At 47.8% G+C, this 8,598-nt stretch overlaps 1 pseudogene across 1 annotated transcript; it reads left to right on the top strand.

Annotated features, from left to right (window-relative positions):
* Positions 1-208: 208 nt before the first annotated feature.
* LOC110334993 lies at positions 209-1,228 on the top strand (annotated as a pseudogene). Its single transcript, XR_002381141.1, has one exon. The product of XR_002381141.1 is annotated as a programmed cell death protein 4 pseudogene (transcript).
* Positions 1,229-8,598: the final 7,370 nt, after the last annotated feature.

Genomic DNA, 8,598 nt, shown 5'->3' with positions numbered 1-8,598 from the left:
GGGTGTCCCTTAAAAAAGTAGAATACAGGGCCGGGCATGGTGGCGCACGCCTTTAATCCCAGCACTCGGGAGGCAGAGGCAGGCGGATTTTTGAGTTCGAGGCCAGCCTGGTCTACAGAGTGAGTTCCAGGACAGCCGGGGCTATACAGAGAAACCCTGTCTCAAAAAATCCAAAAAAAAAAAAAAAAAAAAAAAGAGAGAGAGAGACTTAAACCTTGGAGAGATGAAGAGTGGCATGCCGGTGTTGGCAGTGTCCTTAGCCTTGGAGGGGAAGGCCAGCCACCGGGAGATGACATCCAAGCTGCTTTCTGACCTTTGTGGGACGGTGATGAGCACGAATGATGTGGAAAAGTCATTTGACAAGTTGCTGAAGGATCTCCCTGAGCTAGCCTTGGACACTCCTAGAGCACCGCAGTTGGTGGGCCAGTTTATTGCTAGAGCTGTTGGAGATGGAATCGTATGCAATACCTATATCGATAGTTACAAAGGAACTGTAGATTGTGTACAGGCTCGAGCTGCTCTGGATAAGGCTACTGTGCTCCTGAGTATGTCTAAAGGTGGGAAGCGTAAAGATAGTGTGTGGGGATCCGGAGGCGGGCAGCAGCCTGTCAACCACCTTGTTAAAGAGATTGATATGCTGCTTAAAGAGTATTTACTCTCTGGAGATATATCTGAAGCTGAACACTACCTTAAGGAACTGGAAGTACCTCATTTTCACCACGAGCTTGTATATGAAGCCATTGTAATGGTTTTAGAGTCAACTGGAGAAAGTGCATTCAAGATGATCTTAGATTTATTAAAATCCTTGTGGAAGTCTTCTACTATTACCATAGACCAAATGAAAAGAGGTTATGAGAGAATTTACAATGAAATTCCAGATATTAATCTGGATGTCCCACACTCATACTCTGTTCTTGAGAGATTTGTGGAGGAATGTTTTCAGGCTGGAATAATTTCCAAACAACTCCGTGATCTTTGTCCATCAAGGGGAAGAAAGCGTTTTGTAAGTGAAGGAGATGGAGGCCGTCTTAAACCTGAGAGCTACTGAGCACAGCAACTCTTACAGTCTTAGGTGTTACCAAGAACAGATCTCAATTGGAACATATTGATTGGTCTTAAATATTAGACAGTTAAGTAAGTAAATGGTGGCTGGAACATCTATTTTTCTACAAAACTGGAAAAACGAACCCGGTTCTACAAGAATGTACAACAAAATAAAACATGTGAAACTGTTAAAAAAAAAAAACTGAAGTCCTGGAACTAGAGAGATGGCATGGATATTAAAAGCATGCACTGCTTTTGCAGGGGACCTCAGTTTGGTTCCTAGTACCCATGCCAGGTGGCTCACACCCAGCTCCAGGAAATCTAACACCTCTGGTTTCCTTGGCACATGCACTCATGTGCACCTACAAAGAGACACACACAGACACATAATTTTAAATTATGCAAATAAATCTTTTTAAAAAATTGAAGTCCCGGAGATGGCTCAGTGGGTAGAAATATTTTCTGTTGAAGCATGACATTCTAAGTTCAAATCCCTAGGACCCACTTAAAAACCCAGGCATGTCCACTCCAACCTGTAACCCCAGGACTGGAGAGACAAAAGGATTGCTGAGTTTTACTGGCTGCCAACCCGGCTCCAGGTTCAGAGGGAGACCCTGTCTCATGGGAATAAGCTGGGTAGTAATGCAGCAGGACACCTGGCGTCCCCTGAGTCTCTGTCCACATGCACACAGATATGCAAATGCACCCTTAGACAAGTGTGCAGATCTAAGGACAATGTGTGGAGTTGGTTCTGTTGTTTTAACATGAGGGTCCCTAGGGTTGAACTCGGGTCACCAGGCTTAGTAGTAAGTGCCTTAATCCACTGATCTACCTCGCCAACTCCTAAAACTTTAATTATTGGTAAGTCACCTAATCCACGTGTTTTGTTATAGCTGCCAAAATGGAACGAGACAGCCTTAAGCTGGAACTAATCTACATTTTCACATTGTACATAGTTTTAGGTATAACTGATCTACAATAAACTATACAAGTTTTTGAGTTTTATTTTACATTTTATTTTATTTTTTATCTATTTTTTGGCTTCTCTCTCTCTCTCTCTTTTTTTTTTTTTTTTTTTTTGTTTTTTTGAGACAGGGTTTCTCTGTATAGCCCTGGCTGTCCTACTCACTCTGTAGACCAGGCTGGCCTTGAACTCAGAAATCCACCTGCCTCTGCTTCCCAAGTGCTGGGATTAAAGGCATGCACCACTACCGCCTGATTATTTTTTGGTTTCTTGAGACAGGGCTTCTCCGTGTAGCCCTGGCTGTCCTGGAACTCACTCTGTAGACCAGGCCTCTCTTGAACTCAGAGATCTGTCTGCCTCTGCCTCCTGAATACTGGGATTAAAGGCATGCACCTGGTGTATAATTTGCTGAGTTTTAATAGAAATAGATACATATATATTATATGTATCCCATGAACCCATAATATATATACATATCCCATGAACCCATTATATATGTGTTTTATATATATATATATATATATATATATATATATATCCCATGAACAGCAAAGTAAAGTTAATCACTCCCCTCCAAAAGCTTTCTCCTGTCCCTTTATAATCTAGTTCCATCTTTATCTGTCTGTCTGTCTGCCCCCCTCCTCTGTGTATGTGTGTCTGTGTGTCTCTGTTTCTCTGTGTCTGTGCGTTACTTTTGAGCTCACTATGTAACTCAGGCTGGTCTAAAACTCATGGCAATCCTCCTGCCTCAAACTCTGAGACCTGGGATTACAGGCATAAGCCACAATGTTGGACTTCTGTCCCTCTTCATCTCCCCCTCCATTGTCCCACCTCATCCCTGCCCTTCCAAGTCCAGGTCTGCTTCTGTACCTATAGGTTAGGTTGCATTTCCCATAATTACATGTAAATAGAACCATACATCAAGCTCTCATTCAGCTGGGGTCTGGTTTCTTTCATTCAGTGCAATAGTTTGGAGATTCATCCGTTTCGTTACATGATATCAATAGTTACATGATATTAGCAGTTTGTTCCTTCTTATGGCCGAGTCGGATTGCACTGTAAGGTGACACATTTGCAGCTGGTTGACCCATTTGCCTATCAAGGGAGGGACACTTTCTCCTTTAGCAGTTACAAGTGACACTGCTGTGCACTTTTCAATTGCCTTGCTGAACCTGCAAGAAGAATGGCTGGGCCATGGGGCAGACATGTGTTTAGCTTTCTTAAAAAACTGAAACAGACCAGGTTAGTAGTGTGCAACTTTAATCCTAGCCCTGGGGAGGCAGCGGCAGGCAGCTAGCTCTCTGTGAGTTTGAGGCCAGGATGGTCTACACAGTGACTTCCAAGACAGCCAGGGCTACACAGACAGACCCTGTCTCAAAAACACAAAACACAAATCAATACCAAAAACAAAGAAACCCCAAGTTGTTTTGCAAGTGCTTGGGCACTTACATCCCCCCTGGCATGGGCAAGAATCCCAGTTTGGCCCTGTGCTTTCCTGCTATGGCTGGGACCTGTGTTTTGAAGGCTTGGCTCCCAGTGCAGCAGTGTCCACAAACGTCCTTTGGGGAGGTGACTGGATCAGACGGGCTCTGAGCTCTCCCAAAGGTGGATCCACTGACAGGGTCAATATTTGACAGGCTGCTGTGAGGTAATACTACTTTAGGAGGTAGGTAATGCATAGGAGATGGTTGAGGGGTACAGGTCCTGTGGGTGTTCCCTCAGGGACATTTTGTCCCCTGCCCCTTCTATTTGCTTTGAGTCCTGGTTGCTGTGTGCCGAGCAGCCTCCGCCACACCCACTCACCACCTGACACTCTGCCTTAGATCCAAGACAGTGAGTGGTGGGCGTGACCTGGGGAACCCACAAACCAAAACAGACCTTTCCTCCTTTAAAGCTGTGTTCGCAGGTAGCTTGTCACGGCCCCAGGAATCTCACGACACACCCACCCACACTTGCCACGCTCAGTCTGACTTCTGAACACTGTGAAGTGGGCGTAGCGATGTGTCACAGACACAGCTCACTCCCTACTAAAGGATGCTGAGTTTCTTCTTGTATGCTTATAATTTCTTCATCTTCTTGGGGGCCAGTTTATTCTAATCTGCCCCTACCCTAGAAGACTTTTTTTTTTTTTCATGATGCTGAGGGTCTGTGCTCCACCGCTGAGCTGCACCCCAGTTCAGTCATGCGTCTTGCTATTTTCTGCCTTACAGGTTCTTTCTATAGTCTAGATCCTTCATTTTCTGTTTATTTAGTGTATGTGTGTATATGTGCATATATGTGTACATGCATATATGTATATGTTCATATATGCTTGGATGTACATATTTTTCTCTGTCTGTCTCTGTCTCTTCCTCTCTCTCTGTGTGTGCATGTGTATATATGTGCTTACATGAAGGCCAGAAGAGGGTGTTTGATGTCCCCTACATACATACTTCTGTCTACTCCTTTGAGGCAGCTTGGCATGTGGTTGTGGGATCCAATTCTGGTCTTCATGATCACAGAGCAAGAACTCTTAACAACTCAGTCATCTCTCCTGCCTCTGCCTTCTAGACATTCCCAACAGGAATGACGGGCGTGCACCACCAAGCCTGGTTTATGTGGTGCGGGGAATTGAACCCAGGGCTTTGTACATGCTAGGTAAGACTATACCACTGAACTACACCTCAGCCCTGGAACTCTGTTCCTTCTGTATGTGGACAGTCACTCTAAGCTGCTTGGTAAGACGCTGTTCCTTCCCCTAGTGCATAGCTTGATCTCTCTCTCTCTCTCTCTCTCTCTCTCTCTCTCTCTCTCTCTCTCTCTCTCANACACACACACACATACACACACACACACCATTATAGGCTAGGGAGATGGCATGCTTTTCTGACCCCAGACCTTGGGGTGGGTAGAGACAGGAAGATCAAAGAGGTTCATAATCATCCCCTGCCAATGAGTTCAGTAGTGAGTTGGAGGCCATTCCTGGCTACATGAGACCTTGTCTCAGAAACAGAACCAAAGAACAACAAAAAACAAAAACAAAAAAACCAATTGGCTGTGAGCAGTCCTCCATGATGTGCCAACAGCAGCCTTGACCTTACAGATGTTTATCCTGAAGCTGGGCACTCAGGAGGCAGAGGCAGGTGGATCTCTGAGTTCAAAGCCAGCTTGGTCTATACAGTGAGTTCCAAGACAGCTAGGGATGCACAGACAAACCCTGTCTTTAAAAAAAAAAAAAAACAAAAACAAAACCTCAAACAAACAGACAAGCAAAGGATTTTTACCTGAGTTCCTGGGGTGCTGTTTACCTGCGTTCCTGGGGTGCTGTTTACCTGAGTTCCTGGGGTGATTGTCTGTCTAGGTTCCCTCCTGTACACTCCAGCACTCTCCAGTGTCTAGCGACAACAGTTCTCACATGTCTCTGTGGTTGAGTGACCCACGACTGTCCTGTGTGAACTAAAACATGCAAAGAAAAGCCAATGGATGCGTTGTGTGGTACCGGCCTGCTCGTCCAGGCAGACCTCCTCACCAGTGAGCTGGGTGGGCTGTGCCTGCTCAGCTTCAGCACCAGCTCTGTCCTGCCCTGAGGCTGCCAGAGGAAGTCCTGTGCCCAAAGGGTGCCTGTTGATTGGGGCTGAGAGTCAGAGGTGCCCACAGGCTCTTAGTACACAGGAGAGGCCACAAGGTCTTCCATCATGGTGGCTCTAACCTGGACTTTTTTTTTTTTTTTTTGAACTGTGGCAAAAGCTGATACTGCAAGAGGACAGAAGGGGGCAGTGTGGAGGCAGGGCTGGAGAAAGAAGCTTGGCAGGCACAGGACTCTGGACGGCCACTCCCTTAACTAGGACCCTGTCAGTCATCAAAGCAGTCCTGTTACTAAAATGTCCCCCCCCCCCCGAGGGAGATGCAACCAATATCTGCCCCTCCTCCTAAGGTCCCAATGACGCCACCAAAGTTTACTCTGGGGCACCTAGGAGTTTATTGGGCTTACTCACAAAGCATAGGCAGGAGGGCTGCTGGCACAACTGTGGGTGCTTCCTAGCAAAAGGCTGCAGGAAATAGGAGGATGACCTTCCCACACGGTTAAAAACGTGGCGCCCCTCCCCTATATCCTCCATCCCCTCCCCCAACTCCAAGACCCCAAAGCTCTGTGCAATTAAGAATCAGGGAACACAGATAGTTGTGAGGGATGGCTGGACACTTGGGTGAGGGTCCCATGACTCTCCCCGTTCTCTCTGTCTGTGAGAAAAATGTTAGTCAACTACAAGCCCAGTCGTGACAATTTTTTTTTTTTTTTTTTTTTTTTTTTTTTTTTTTTTTTTTGGTGACCAGGCTTAGCAGAACTCCTGAAGATGGCAGCAAGTTTGGAGGACAGGGTCTGCACAAGTTATTGGTTTTGATGGCGGAGCTGAGAAGGCAGGTCCACAGTGGTTGGCCTCTTTTGGGGATCCCAGGGAAGGCAGAACTCTGTCCCAGTCCCTCCATCCCCCACTCTCTGTGCCATGTTCCCTCCACATCTGACTCCATCCCCACCCCCTGTCCCCCCTACCTTAGACCCCTAACCCCTGACACCCGCCGCCTCTGCCTTGCAAAGCTACCAGCCTTCCTCTGTCCTCCACAGGTTTGACTGCATTTATGGGGAAGAGGAAGCAGGGAAGAGGGCTGGGTTCAAAGCCTGAGTTTAATTAGCCTCTGGTTCCTCCTCAAAACAGTGGGTGAGTCACTGGCATGGGCAGAATCCGACTTGTGAAATCAGGTCCCATCTCTGCTGCCCAAGCTTGGCAGATGGATCCGGTCTGGCCAGGCCTTGGAAAAAATCTAGTACCGGCTAGAGAGCAAACTTCGACTGTTCTTCCGGAATGCCAAGGGCACCAGTACAATTGGAGGTTGTGGGGACCGCCTCCTCCATAAAGTCTTTCCTCCCTGACTCCCATCTTGCCTCATCCTGGGTCTGGCAGCCTCTCCCTAGTCACTTGTTGGTGTTCTTAGGAGAAGCGTAGCCTGGAGCTTGTGACATTCCAGTGTGCTGTGGCAGGGGTTCAGGGGACTCCCCTCAGAGTCACCAACATCCAGCCCTCAGGAACACACCAGGAGGAGGCAGGCAGCATGAAAGGAGAACACAATGAAACACTTCTTTCTCTAAGTTCTGGGTCTTACAGGAAATGCAGAGGCACAGAGTCTAGGCTTCCCGAGGCTGCCGGACACACAGCCCCGAGGGCTGTGAGCTGAGGCTGAGCAGCCCCACCCAGCTGGGGAGTCAGCAGAACTACGGGTGACACGGGTGACATGTTCCTCTTCCTCCTAGCTGCCAGTATGGAGGAGGAGGAAGCCCTCTGAACTTCCTCCTTGGCTGCTGGGGAAACTGAGGTCTGTGGTAGGGGAGGGGCTGGCAGTCACTAAGCTCTACAGGCTGACTCAAGACTTGAACCCAAGTCCCTGACTTTTCTTGTTCTCCTTTTACAGTCACCTCTTCTTCTGCCCCTGACCCAGGCTCTCTCAGGTTCCTACTCTACCAGGTACAGCTGTGGTCCACAGCAGCCAGGGAGTCTGGCGTCCTCAAGAGGGACCCTGGACTATGATCTTGGGGATCCCCATGAGTGCTTTAGAACAACATATCACCGCTGGCCTGTCCCTCTGGTGATTATCCCTACTGTCACTGACAGCCAGCTGGGGTTTCCATAATCCTGTGACCGTGGCTGTGGTCTCATCCAGTGTGGGTGTCTCTGCGAGTGTTGTGGCCAGCAGAGCAATGATTCAATTGAGGCAAGAAGGAAATCCAGATCAACGTGATGTTGTAGATAGCCGGTATCGGTTCAAACTTCTCCAGTCTGACCCCAAGGGGTTTGTTGCAAGTACATTTAAGAACAGTACGATTTGGGGAGAAAAAAAAATTTTTTTTCCCTCCTAGCAATGATCTCAATAAAGCTTAAGGTGGAACTTGCATCGAATCCTTTGCAAAGTACATGTGACCTCTTCCCTAAGAATGGGTTCTATAGCTTAAGGGTCTAGAGGGGGATCTGGTGTGATCTAAGTCATCATAGCTCACCAAGCTACAAAGTACATGTAACATCTCCCCTAGGGATGGCTCCTATTGACTGAGGAGCACCACTCAGGATAAAGGGCTGGGAGGAAGAGTCTGGGATAAACAGAACAGTCTGACTGGATTTGTACATGCCCTGGCCCTACAGATGGCACAGACCACCAGGCTGACCATAGCATCCACTTCTAGCCTTCTGGGTGGAAAACAGGTAAACCACCCTTCCGTTGAAGAGATGAATCTTCCTGTTTAACATTGAGGGTTTCCCTAGTGCTTATCTGTGAGCACAAGGGCCCCGTGCCCCTTACAATCCTGCTGAGGTTCACTTACTGTTCATTGACTCAACATGCATTTATGGAGACCCACCGTGTGTCAGCTCCTCAAGGGCCTAGCAGTCACACCCAAGAGGCCCACTGTGTGTCAGCTCCTCGAGAGCCTAGCAGTCACACCCAAGAGGCCCACTGTGTGTCAGCTCCTCAAGGGCCTAGCAGTCACACCCAAGAACTTCCTCTCCCGCACTGACTTACCTTTTACCCCAAATAGTAGTGTGAGGGCAGCCGGGCGTGGTGGCGCA

Source organism: Mus pahari, chromosome 17 (assembly GCF_900095145.1).
Source record: "Mus pahari chromosome 17, PAHARI_EIJ_v1.1, whole genome shotgun sequence".
NCBI classification, from domain to species: Eukaryota; Metazoa; Chordata; class Mammalia; order Rodentia; family Muridae; genus Mus; species Mus pahari.
The sequence above is the reverse complement of the archived record's forward strand: the minus strand, read 5'-3'. Positions and strand labels throughout refer to the sequence as shown.